The following is a 12343-nucleotide window of genomic DNA, read 5'->3' as shown; positions in this document are numbered from 1 at the left end:
GCCCCTGCATCCCCAACTGAAGAAGTATCTACATTTCAACTTCTGAAGGTGGATTCTTTGGGGAGGTTCGCATTAAGGTTCCCACCATCTCCTTAAGTTGTATTAATATCTACGCAATAATTCGTTGGGAAATTTTGCATGATGATTCTTATAATATTAGTAGAAGATAATAAGGATTTGGGTTGATTCTTAGGTTCTGTGAAGTTTTTCAATGCAAACGTACTTTAAAATTGCATTATAAAGCATACATTCTAAATTGCACCTTCTTTGTCTTAATTCCTACTTTCAAATACTAAATTGTAGTTTTCATGAATTTGAGAAAGCTTAGAGATTGAGAATGAAAAATTGAAATGTTGAATCAACTTAAGTTGTATTAATCTCAAAAGTTGCATTAAAGCATTTATGAAATTTTCAAATATCAAATACTATGTGTGGAGAATGCATTGTTAGTTTTAATGGGTTTTGTATGAACTAAATGTATAGGACAAACACAACAAAATTGATTTCCTTTTAACTTAACAATAAAGCCACCATATTAATGAAACCAATTTTGTAATACGTAGTAAGTTAGCTAGAATGGACAACTTAAGAGTGCACAAAAGTGAAGGATAAAATTCTATTTGAACTCTTTCTCAAAGATGAATAAGGAGAATATATTTTTGGACATTTCAATTTAAAAAATTAATGGAATTCCATCCTCAATGATCCATTTGTGGTCATCTTTTGACATTCTCCATTTTTTTACTTTCATTTTTTTTCTTGATTGAACTTCTATCAACTTTATGCACGCTACACACACCAAGTGACTATATTAACAAGTTATGTCATCGGGATGATAGTCTTGAAAGTAAACATGACTCTCAGTTTGTTGAGTTTCTTGTAAAAAATATCCTTTCAGTATAATAGACCCTCTTTCATATATAAAACAATTATCATCATAGTCCTCCAATAACTTCATCTTTTGTTCAGTGCACCACATCAAATAATACTCAACATTTTCTATGTTGTTAATGCGTGCAACTACAAAAAAAAACATCTCCTGCATAATAAAAAGGTGTAAATTTGGATCATAATTAACAAAAAATTAGTTATCAACATGTACTTGATTTTATTATCTATTTAAATCTATATTTTAACTATTATCTAGATACTTATACATAATGATTTCTAAAACATAAAACTTATATATATATATATATATATATGTGTATGTATGTATATATATCCTTTGAAAGAAATTGAAATGTTACCTTCTCTAACAAGATAAAAAACTTGGTCACCTTCAGATGATACTATAGTCTCCTGTTATTCCATCTCTTCAAAGCTTGCAAGCAACATTTTTCCATTTTTATTAAGTTATGTATGTTGCCAAGCTTTAACACACATATTGTTTTCACAAAAATAATTCAATTGTGTGTCCTCTATGCAAACAGGACAAAAACACGATTCTTTTCTTCTATCAAATGAAAATGCATTTCGATGCTCTTTTTCTTTAACTGAATGCAACTTTTGAGTCCCTTTTACTGTTTCAATTTCATATGTAATTGATCTATCTACATCTTGGACTCCAATATGCCCAAAAAACATGTAGTGAATTCAAACAAGAATTTAAATATGTTATTTAAAATAAAATTTATAAATGTTTAAAGTTAGAAAATTAATAAAAATTATCATATATTAAAAATACATACTTTAGTTAATGCATATGTACATACCTACGTACCTCACTTGATGGGCTAGTCTCATGGATTAGTTCAACAATGCGCCATTGAACAACTTGTCCAACTGAGACAAGTCAGTTTCAGAGTGGTCCATTTGATATCTTCGAAGTGCTCATTTGATACATGCCCCTATGCCATCATGTTCTCCTTTAATAATGAGCAGTCTCAAAGAAATTCCAACAATGTTTAATGTTGGTTTTCATATGAAGATGATACAACCAAAAAAATGATCGTGAATATTTGAATTGACCTGTGCATCCATCTGACCATATCCAATGTTCATTTAATTTTATTCCATGACCTTTCAATGAGCCATAAATCTTGTGAAAGCAATATTGTAAAAAATGTGTATCATGTGTATGATCATCGTTGATATAAAAATGATATTCTTTAATAACATGTCAATTCTCACTCGTGATTTCTATATGATCAACATTTTGTTCATCATGTCTACATAGAACATGGAAAAGTATACAAATTTGGTTAGAATGATAATATTCACTCTGTATTGCATTTTGTGCAAAATCAATGATTGACAAAATGGTCCCTGGTGGAAAAATTTCACACGATTTTTTGAGTTTCATGTCTTGCCATCGAGATCTATGAGAATGTGTAGTGTATTTATATTTTCTATCTCAAACTTCTTCTAAAACTCTATCACATAAATTTCTTCTTCTTGTAAATCAATCCTTTTAGCACTTGTACTACTACTTGAACTAATCGATGTATGAATATATTCATATCTCTTCCATTTCACTTTCATTTTGGACAATTATTTATCATTCATATCAATAGGATATTTTTCGTGAAACAAAGTCATAGTTCCAAAATGATCACATTTTATACCACCAACACATTTCTTTTGGTAAAATATTTCATAACTTTCTCTTCCACATAGAATTTCAAATATGAAATCATGGATAGTGGAAGGAGGGGGTGAATTTTTCCAAAATGTTTTACCAAAACTGAAATTCCTCATGACAATGACAACATTGTCACGTACAGTGATAGGTTTAACATACAATGGTTTTTGTTGCACAAAAGAACTGATTGAGATATTAATTCCATGATTCTCTTCTATGAACTCATTAAACAATTTCATCTGAGTGGTGTCCAATATATGTTTTGCATGTTCTTCATATTGATTTCATGTTATTATTTGTTGCATTACATCCCTTAATTTCAGTGAAACACGTGATTTTTTCATCCAACATTCATATATTATTTTTTTAACATATTCTCTAAGTCTATATTTCTATGGTTGCCTATAAATAATTTCCAACACCCAGGCTCATCATTTGCATCTATTTGCAATCGAAATTTCCTATGCATGTGCAATGTTTTTCGTGAGGTCCCTAATGATTTTTCCATATATTTTACCAAACGATTTTCTTTAGTACTTGATTAAAACAATGACATTTTTATTTCTCTACATGCATCTAGATGACTTTTATTTCTATATATTCCAATTTATTTTAGAGAAATATTTATATTTTGAATCACATTTTCCTTGACCTTTTTGTCTTTTGTTGATTTTTGAATACCCAATAATGGTGTAGCTTCTTTTAATTTCTTTGATATTAAGAGACTGTTGGGTGTGGATCATGATTATCTTCTTTAGTTAGAGGTATCGCCTCATTGGACCCCAGTTCGTAATGTGGCGGCAACACCGACCGTAAAATGTATGCTGGAAGAGGGGTCTAGGGGGGGTTGCAGGGGATCGGGGGCAACGCCCTTGAAACTAAAAACAGATGTAAAATTGCCTTGTAAAATGTTGTAATTTCACACTGAATCTAGATCGTTCATTAGGCGAAGATCTGACAATAGACGTTATGTTTAATTTAGGGTTTTTTGCCCTAGAAGGCAACCCTTTGCTGTATATTAGGGAATTGTATTGCGTGTATGTAGATTTGTATTTTGAGTAAGAAAGAGAGAGGAGACTTTGTGAGAATGAAGAGGAAATTACAATGGATATGTTGTAATTTGTATCTCTTCTGTTTGCTAGATAATATAAAACGAAGGACTGGTTGTTTTTTTATGGGCGTGGACCAAATTGGGTGAACCATGTATATTTGTGTCTCTCTTGTTTTATGTGTTTTCTGTGTTTATATTTTTGCAATATATTTTATTTGTTCCATTGCCCTGTAATATATAATTTACTAACAACTAGTATCAGAGCCGAAGTTCTATTTGGCTAATAAACTTGTAGGAGAGAAGGGTTCCTGGTTCGACTGGGAGCAATGGTGGAAGATGGTAGGTTTAAAATCGAAAAATTTAATGGCCAAAACTACCATTTGTGGAAGATGCAGATGGAAGATTATCTGTATTAGAGACATCTGTACCTACCATTGAGCGCAAAGACAGAGAAGTCGACAAGTATGACAGACACAGAATGGGATATTCTCAATAGAAAGTGGCTTGGAACAATACAACTGTGTCTAGTAGCATCGATAGCCTTTAATATTTCCAAGGAAACAACAACGGAGGGTTTAACGTCGGCATTGGAAAAATTATATAAAAAACCCTCGGGCTCAAATAAGGTATTTCTTATGAAGTGTTTATTTAATAGTAAGATGTCAGAAGGTGGATCTATTGTTGATCATTAAAATGAATTTAATATAGTTACCAGTTAGTTAAGCTCTATAGGGGTAACTTTTGATGATGAAGTTAGGGCTCTATTATTTTTGTGTTGATTGTCAGAAAGTTGGAATGGTTTAGTTATGGCCATTAGTAACTCTGTCTCTAGATCTAGTACCTTAAAGTTTGATGATGTTGTTGGTGTAATCCTTAGCAAGGAAATGCGTCAGCAAATCTCTGATGAGACATCAGGTAATGCTTTGACTGCAGAGACTAGGGGAAGAAAAATGGAAAGAGGAAAGAGCCCAGGATATCGAAGTAGGACAAGGAAAAAAAAATCCAAGTCCAGATCAGGGATAGTGTGCTAGAAATGTGGCAAGAAAGGACACTTGAAGAAAGACTGCAAGTCTCATAAGGAAAAATAGGAGACATGCAATGAGAAAACAATCATGGAGCGAATGTGATTGGTGATGTGTTGCAAGATGCCTTGATTATTTCATTAGAAAATATTATTGATGCCTAGTGGTAGATTAAGGGGCCACATTCCATGCCACACTTGATAGGAAACATTTTCATGATTATGTTCAAGGAGATTTTGGACAGGTTCAATTAGGTGATGATAAACCCTGTAAAATCATTGGAATGGGTACAATTTTCATAAAGCAACAAAATGGACATCAATAGCTATTGAAGGAGGTAAGATATGTTCTAGATCTTAAGAAAAACCTAATTTCAATAGGGTAGTTGGGAGATGAAGGTTGTGCAACTACTTTTACAGATAAAACTTGAAAGGTCACTAAAGGAGCCCTAGTAATAGAAAAAGGAAAAAAGTTTGGTACATTGTATTTATGCAATGGTATTTCTAATTCTATTAATGCTTTAACCTCTACAGGAGAAGATACGACATTGTGGCATCATAGGTTCAGGAACATGAGTGAGAAGGCGATGTAGATTCTCCACTCAAGAAATTTGTTGCTAGATTTAAATCGTGTTGATTTAAAAATCTATGAGAATTGTGTTTATGGAAAACAGAAGAGAGTCAAATTCCTCAGAGTTGGGAAATAAAAGGAGAAAAAATAGAGCTCGTGCATATAGATGTATGGGGATCTTCTCAAGTATCATCTCTCAGTGGCTCTCATTATTATGTTACTTTTATTGATAATGCAACCAGAAAAACATGGATTTATTGTATTCGAAAAAAATCTAATGTATTTGATACTTTCAAGAAATGGAAAGATTTGGTTGAAAATGGGACAGGAAAAAGGTTGAAGTGTCTCAGATTAGACAATGGAGGTGAATATTGCAGCGAAGAGTTTGATTGGTATTGTTCATAGAATGGAATTGACAGAGAGAAGACAGTTCCAGGAACACCATAAGAAAATGGTGTGTCAGAAAGGATGAAGAGGATAATCATGGAGCTTGCAAGGTGCATGAGATTACATGCATGATTGCCTTTACAATTTTTGGTAGATTTTGTAGATACTGAACATGTTTATCTAATAAACAGAGGGCCTTCAAGTTCCTTGGATGGTGGTATTCCAGAAGAGGAATGGACAGGTAAAAAGGTAAAATACTCATTTTTAAAGACTTTTGGTTGTGAAGCCTTTGTCCACATTAATAAAGAAAATATAACAAAGCTTGAGGAAAAATCAAATAAATGTATCTTTATTGGATATGGTGTTAATGATTTTGGTTATCGCTTTTATGATTATGAAAAACACAAAATCATTAGAAGCAGAGATGTCATATTCAATGAAAAGGTTTTGTATAAGGATCAAATGCAGGAAAAGAAACAGGAAAAAGAAAACAGAGAATACACAATGCTTGATGATATCACAGAAAAAGTGAAGGTGCCCGAAAATCATAATGATCAACAACCAGAACAACAACAACAACCACAAAATAAAAAAGCACCTCAAACACCTGAAAGTTGTGTTAGAAGATCTACGAGGATAATTAGACCCTCTGAACGATACTCTCCTTCATTATATTATGTATTTTTGATTGATTCAGGTGAACCAGAATGTTATGAAGAAGCAGTGCAGGTAGAAACCAGGAAGAAGTCGGAGCAAGCCATGAAAGAAGAGGTGGACTCCTTAGCACATAACTAGACTTGGGACTTAGTCAGGTTGCCTGCAGGTAAAACATCATTGCAGAATAAATGGGTTTACAGGTTGAAGGAAGAAGATGGAGGTAGAAAAAGGTATAAAGCTAGACTTGTGGTGAAGGGTTTGCACAGAAAAAGGTTATAGATTTTGATGAGATATTTTCTCCTCTTGTTAAAATGACTTCAATAAGAACTATTTTAAAACTAGTAGTAGTTGAAGCTTTGCACCTTGAGCAGTTAAATGTAAAGACAACCTTTTCCATGGGGATTTGAAGGAAGAGATATATATGCAGCAGCCACAAGGATATGAGGTAAAAGGAAAGGAGAAAATAGTGTGCATGTTGAAGAAGAGCGTGTATGGCTTAAAACAAACTCCAAGGTAGTGGTATCTAAAATTTGATAGGTTAATGTATGAACAAGGTTATACTAGATGTCACTTTGATCACTGTGTTTATCTCAAAAGGAAAAATGATGGTAGCTATATTATATTATTATTGTATGTAGATGACATACTTGTTGCAGGTTCTAACATGCAAGAAATAAATTTGCTCAAAAGAAAATTGGGAAACTTTGCAATGACAGATTTGGTTGTTGAAAAACAAATCCTTGGTATCAGAATAAGTAGAGATAGGAAGAATTGCAAATTAACATTGTCTCAGAGTGAGTACATAGAAAAGGTGTTGAAAAGATTTAATATGCAAAAGGAAAAACCAATTAGTATACCTTTGGCTAGCCATTTCAAACTATTTAAGGAGGTGTGTCCTAAAACTCAGGAAGAAATGGCTTATATGTCTAAAGTTCCATATGCATCAGCAATTGGAAGCTTAATGTATGCAATTATCTGAACAAGGCTTAATATTTCACATACAATGGGAGTTGTAAGTGGGTACATGAACAATCCTGGAAAGAACATTGGATGGTGGTGGAGTGGATTCTCAGGTATTTGAGAGGTACCACAATTCAAGAATTATGCTTTGGTGGTTCAAACATTGCTCTACGGGGATATTTTGATGCATATATGGCAGGTGATAGAGATAACAAGAGGAGAACCATAGGGTATGTGTTTATTGTAAGTGGAAAAACTGTTAGTTGGGTCTCAAAACTACAAAGTGTTGTTTCACTCTCAACAACGGAAGCAGAGTATGTTACCACTACAGAGACTAGTAAAGAAATGATTTGGTTACAAAGGTTTTTGGATGAATTGGTTAAGAACCAGGGGTTGTGCAGGTTATACAGTGACACCCAGAGTGTCATACATCTTGCAAAGAACCCTACATTTCATTTCAAGACTAAACATATACAACTCAAGTACAATTTCATACAGTCAACATTGGAAGATGGACAGTTGAAGCTGGCAAAGATACACACTAGCCAGAATCCTGCAGATATGGTAACAAAAGTTGTAACTAGGGAGAAACTAATATTCTGATCAGTTTCAACTGGTCTTCAAATATGATGAAGAAGATGAGAAAAAAACTAGGTCTAAAGTGCAGTCATTGTCTAGAAAATGAAGCATCGGTGGAGTTTTTATAATCAGTCTCCAAGTGGGAGATTGTTGGGTGTGGAGCCTAATTATCTTCTTTATTTAGAGGTATCGCCACATTGCACCCTAGTTCATAATGTGGTGGCAACGCCACCCGTAAACTTTACACTACAACAGGGGTTCGAGAGGGGGGGGAAGGCGGCTACGATCTTTGGGAGCCCCCCCCTCGGCGGGGGATCGGGGGCAGCGACCCCGAAGCTAAAAATAGATGTAAAATTTCCTTGTAAAATGTTGTAATTTTGTATTCAAGCTCGATTGTTCATTAGGCAGAGATATGACGATAGAAGTTATGTTTAATTTAGGGTTTTTTGCCTTAGAAGGAAATCCCTCGCTATATATGTGGTAATTGTGTTGCATCTATGTAGATCTATATTCTAAGTGAGAAAGAGAGAGGATATTCTATGAGAGAGAAGAGGGAATTACAACGGATATGTTGTAGGTTGTATCTATTCATTTTTCTCGATAATATAAAAGGAAGGACTGACTGTTTCTCCGTGGACGTAACCCAAATTGGGTGAACCACGTATATCAATATCTCTCGTGTTTTATGTGTTTTATATGTTTATATTTCTGCAATATATTTTATGTGTTCCATTCCTCTGTAATATATAATTTACTAACAAAGACCTATCAAAATTTAAGCTTGAACTGTCACATTTTCATTTTTGAAGAACTTATAAAAAATGAGCTTAACATGATGTTGTACAACATGATCAATTTTTTTATCTCCATATGTGTTAGTGTCAACATTTTCTAACATGTCGTCATCAATATTAATTTCATCTATACATATGAGAATTTAATGTAAATGAATATAAATATATATTAAATAATTAAATTAAAAAATAGAGTTCATGAAATTGAAACTAATAAAAATGTATAATTTCAATAATACATGACATATATATACATACCTAAGGGTGATTCAACTTCTTCACTTAAATCTCTTTCAACATTTTCAACAACATCATCAATCATTGGTTCATTTCTTTTTCACTTTTTCTTTCAACGTTTTCAATCTCATCCTCAATGTTATGAGGAAATTATCTCTCTGTTTACATTGAAAAATATTTTTCATATTATTTCATCAAAAAAAATTAAATTCCACAATACACTATTAAATTTTGAATATTATTTATAATATTTACATTTTCATACATGGTTGAAATTCTTGTTGAGATTTATTTACCCTTTCAATATTTAAGTGTTCTTCATTCTTTCTTTTGTAATAGCTTCTCGATTATTCTCCGCAAGCCTCAATGTTTATAATTCGATCATATTTTCTCTTGTAATTTCTTTGATTTTCCATGATAATTCAATCTATGTAGAGTTTTCAAACCGAACCCAAAAAAGTCACTTTCAAAATTCAACAAGAAAAAATCTTTTTGAAAATCCACTTTCTAAATTCAACCCAAAAAACTCAATTTCAAAATTCAGTACAAAAAACTCAATTTCAAAATTCAGGCCAAAAGACTTACTTTCAAAATTCAACCTAAAAAACTCACTTTAAAAATTCAACCCAATTTTGCTTTTTCCTAAAAATTAGATTCATAGAAGTTTGGAATTCAAAAGTTGCACATGAAGAATGTGAGTGAAAAAATAATATTTCGTCTGAGTTTGTTTGTAGTGTTTGGCCATAACACTTACATTGAAGGGTCACACCCTTTCAATTTTCCGGCCGACGGAAATTATGGATATTTGTTTGGTCGAACTTTTAAAAATGTTTGACCGATTATTTTTTGATTTATTTTAACCACTGTTCTGTGCAAAGAGTAATTTGGCTGATTTTCTTTTTTTCGTCTGCTGAAAACTTGCACCTTTGCAACAGCTCGACTCTGATCACCTTTCTCCAAGTTCGAAATTATTAAACTCCACTAAATATGATGAATTTACTTTTAGAACAGAATTGAATCTACTTTTAGTAGATATAAATTTTATGGAGTTTCATAGATATTTGCTAATTTTAACAAATTTTATAGTAAAATGTATGCAAAAATTTTCTATAAGTCACTATCAATCACTGGAATCAAAATATTGTATATTCCAAAATACATTGTAAAAAAATATGGAAAATCTATAGTGAATTACATTGGTTCATCTTCTTTAATGGGTAGTTTTTAGATTTTTAGCCTTTAACTAATATGTTGAGAAACATGGTGATATGTTAAACATCTTAAAAATATGTTTTTTTTTTTCATATTTGTTCAATTCAAAAAATGCTAGTAATTATGATGTGCATCTGTTGGTTTTGTAAATATAGTCATATTGAAGCAAAGGCTCTCTAAATTCTTGCAACACATTTTTCTTTTCAAAAACACAAGGTTAACAAAGCATACACTAGTGCCAAAAAACATGAATTTTTATGAATCCCTTCATTTTTAAAGAATACACATTCAAACAATTGCCAAGTTAACATATCATTTGTAAATAAAAATATTCTCAAAAATATGTAATAGAGAGCCAATAAAATTTCTGACAAGTTATCTTTTATTGTAAAATGAAATTCTAAACAGAAAAGTTGTTTTGGCTTTGTTGAAAGTTGAAAAACTTCTAAAAATGATTTTTTTCTCCAAAAAAGGCAAAAAATGTAACCCAACTTCACATTTTTTCTTAATCTAAACATCTTATATGCTTTGATCAAACCAAGGATAATTTTAGGGGCGAATGTTCGCCCTTTGGCGAAATTAAGGGGTTTTAAATTTTTAGTGGGCGAATATTTTGTATCATAGTACATTTTTACAAATCACCTCAAATAGCCCACCTTATTTTAAGGGAGAGGGTAAAAAAGGTAAATTTAGCCCTTGAAATTAGGACTTACAACCTTCCATTCACCCATTTTCAAGAATAGGTTTTATTTAAGTGAATCCATTCGCCCATTTTCAAGAATAGGTTTTATTTAAGTGAATCCTATGGGCCAAATACCATATTTATAAAAGAGGTATGGTAAATTAATAAAAATATAAATAAATGAGAGGTATGGTAAATAAATAAAACATTTTTTCTATTTGCTCTATAAGTCACCTTATATACATGTAAGGGTGTAAACAAATAAAAATATAAGTAAAGTGGAGGTATGGTAGATAAATAAAACGTCTTTTTATACTTACTCAAAAGGTATGGTAAATAAATAAAAATATAAATAAACTAGACGTATCGTAAATAAATAAAACCTCTTTTTATATTTAGTCCATAACCCTCGTTCTATTTATGAAGGCTCAAGAAAGAGGTTTTATTTAAGTGAATCCTATGGGCCAAATACCATATTTGTAAAAGAGGTATGGTAAATTAATAAAAATATAAATAAACGAGAGGTATGGTAAACAAATCAAACATTTTTTTTTATATTTACTCCATAAGTCACCTTATATTTACGAACACTCAAAAAATGGGTTATATTTAGGTGAAACCTATGGCCAAAATACTATGGGACAAATACCATGGACTAGATTGTTATTAATACCATGCAAAAAACCATTATTAACCCTAATATTAGAATTAATAAAAATAAAAATGGCACATGGTATTGACCCATGGTATTCACCAAAATGGCACATGGTATTGACCCATGGTATTCACCTGGAATGTAGCCTATTTAAATGGGGGAATTAAACCATCATGTAGCCTATGCTAAGATTCACTAGGACTTTACAAAGTTTTATTATTTAGTGAAAGACTCGCCAAGATCTTACAAGATTTTATAATTGAGTAAAATATTCGCCATGCTTGGTGAGAGATTAGCCAAAAAATTATATATACATATCATATTATTGATAAAATCGCCTTCCATTTTTCCTATATACCATGGCGATTCGCCCATTTATTATATTTATAAATTTAGGGGGGCTTCTTAAAATTTTCCCTGGATCAAACTAAACTTCTTACCCAACCCCCTTCTATTCGACTTAGATTATCCATGAAGCCTTCACAATTGAAAAATATCCAGATAACTTTAATGGAGGAGAAAATACAAATTAAGCCATTCATGGCTACCTCTAATTCATAATCTTAAACATTGAGTTTTCAAAATTCTTTATCTTCCCTATTTTTTTTCCCTTATTTTTAATATTTATTAATAATTTCTATTTATTTTTGTTATCTTTTTGTTTTGTTTCTTCTTTTTCTTTTATCACCTTTCCCCCTCTAATTTTTCCATTTCCATTCCTTTCATCTTTTCCCTTTCATTTTTCCTTTGCAACAACTCGACTTTGATCACCTTTCTCCAAGTTCGAAATTATTAAACTTCATTAAATATGGTGAATTTACTTTAAAAGCAGAATTGAATCTACTTTTAGTAGATATAAATTTTATGGAATTTCATAGATATTTGTTAATTTTAAATAATTTATAGTAAAATGTATGCAAAAATTTTCTAAAAGTCACTATGAATAACTGAAA

Source organism: Pinus tabuliformis, chromosome 9, assembly GCF_031772625.1.
Source record: "Pinus tabuliformis cultivar Carrire ecotype Pingquan chromosome 9, CPIR1, whole genome shotgun sequence".
In the NCBI taxonomy this organism is placed as follows: Eukaryota; Viridiplantae; Streptophyta; class Pinopsida; order Pinales; family Pinaceae; genus Pinus; species Pinus tabuliformis.
The sequence above is the reverse complement of the archived record's forward strand: the minus strand, read 5'-3'. Positions refer to the sequence as shown.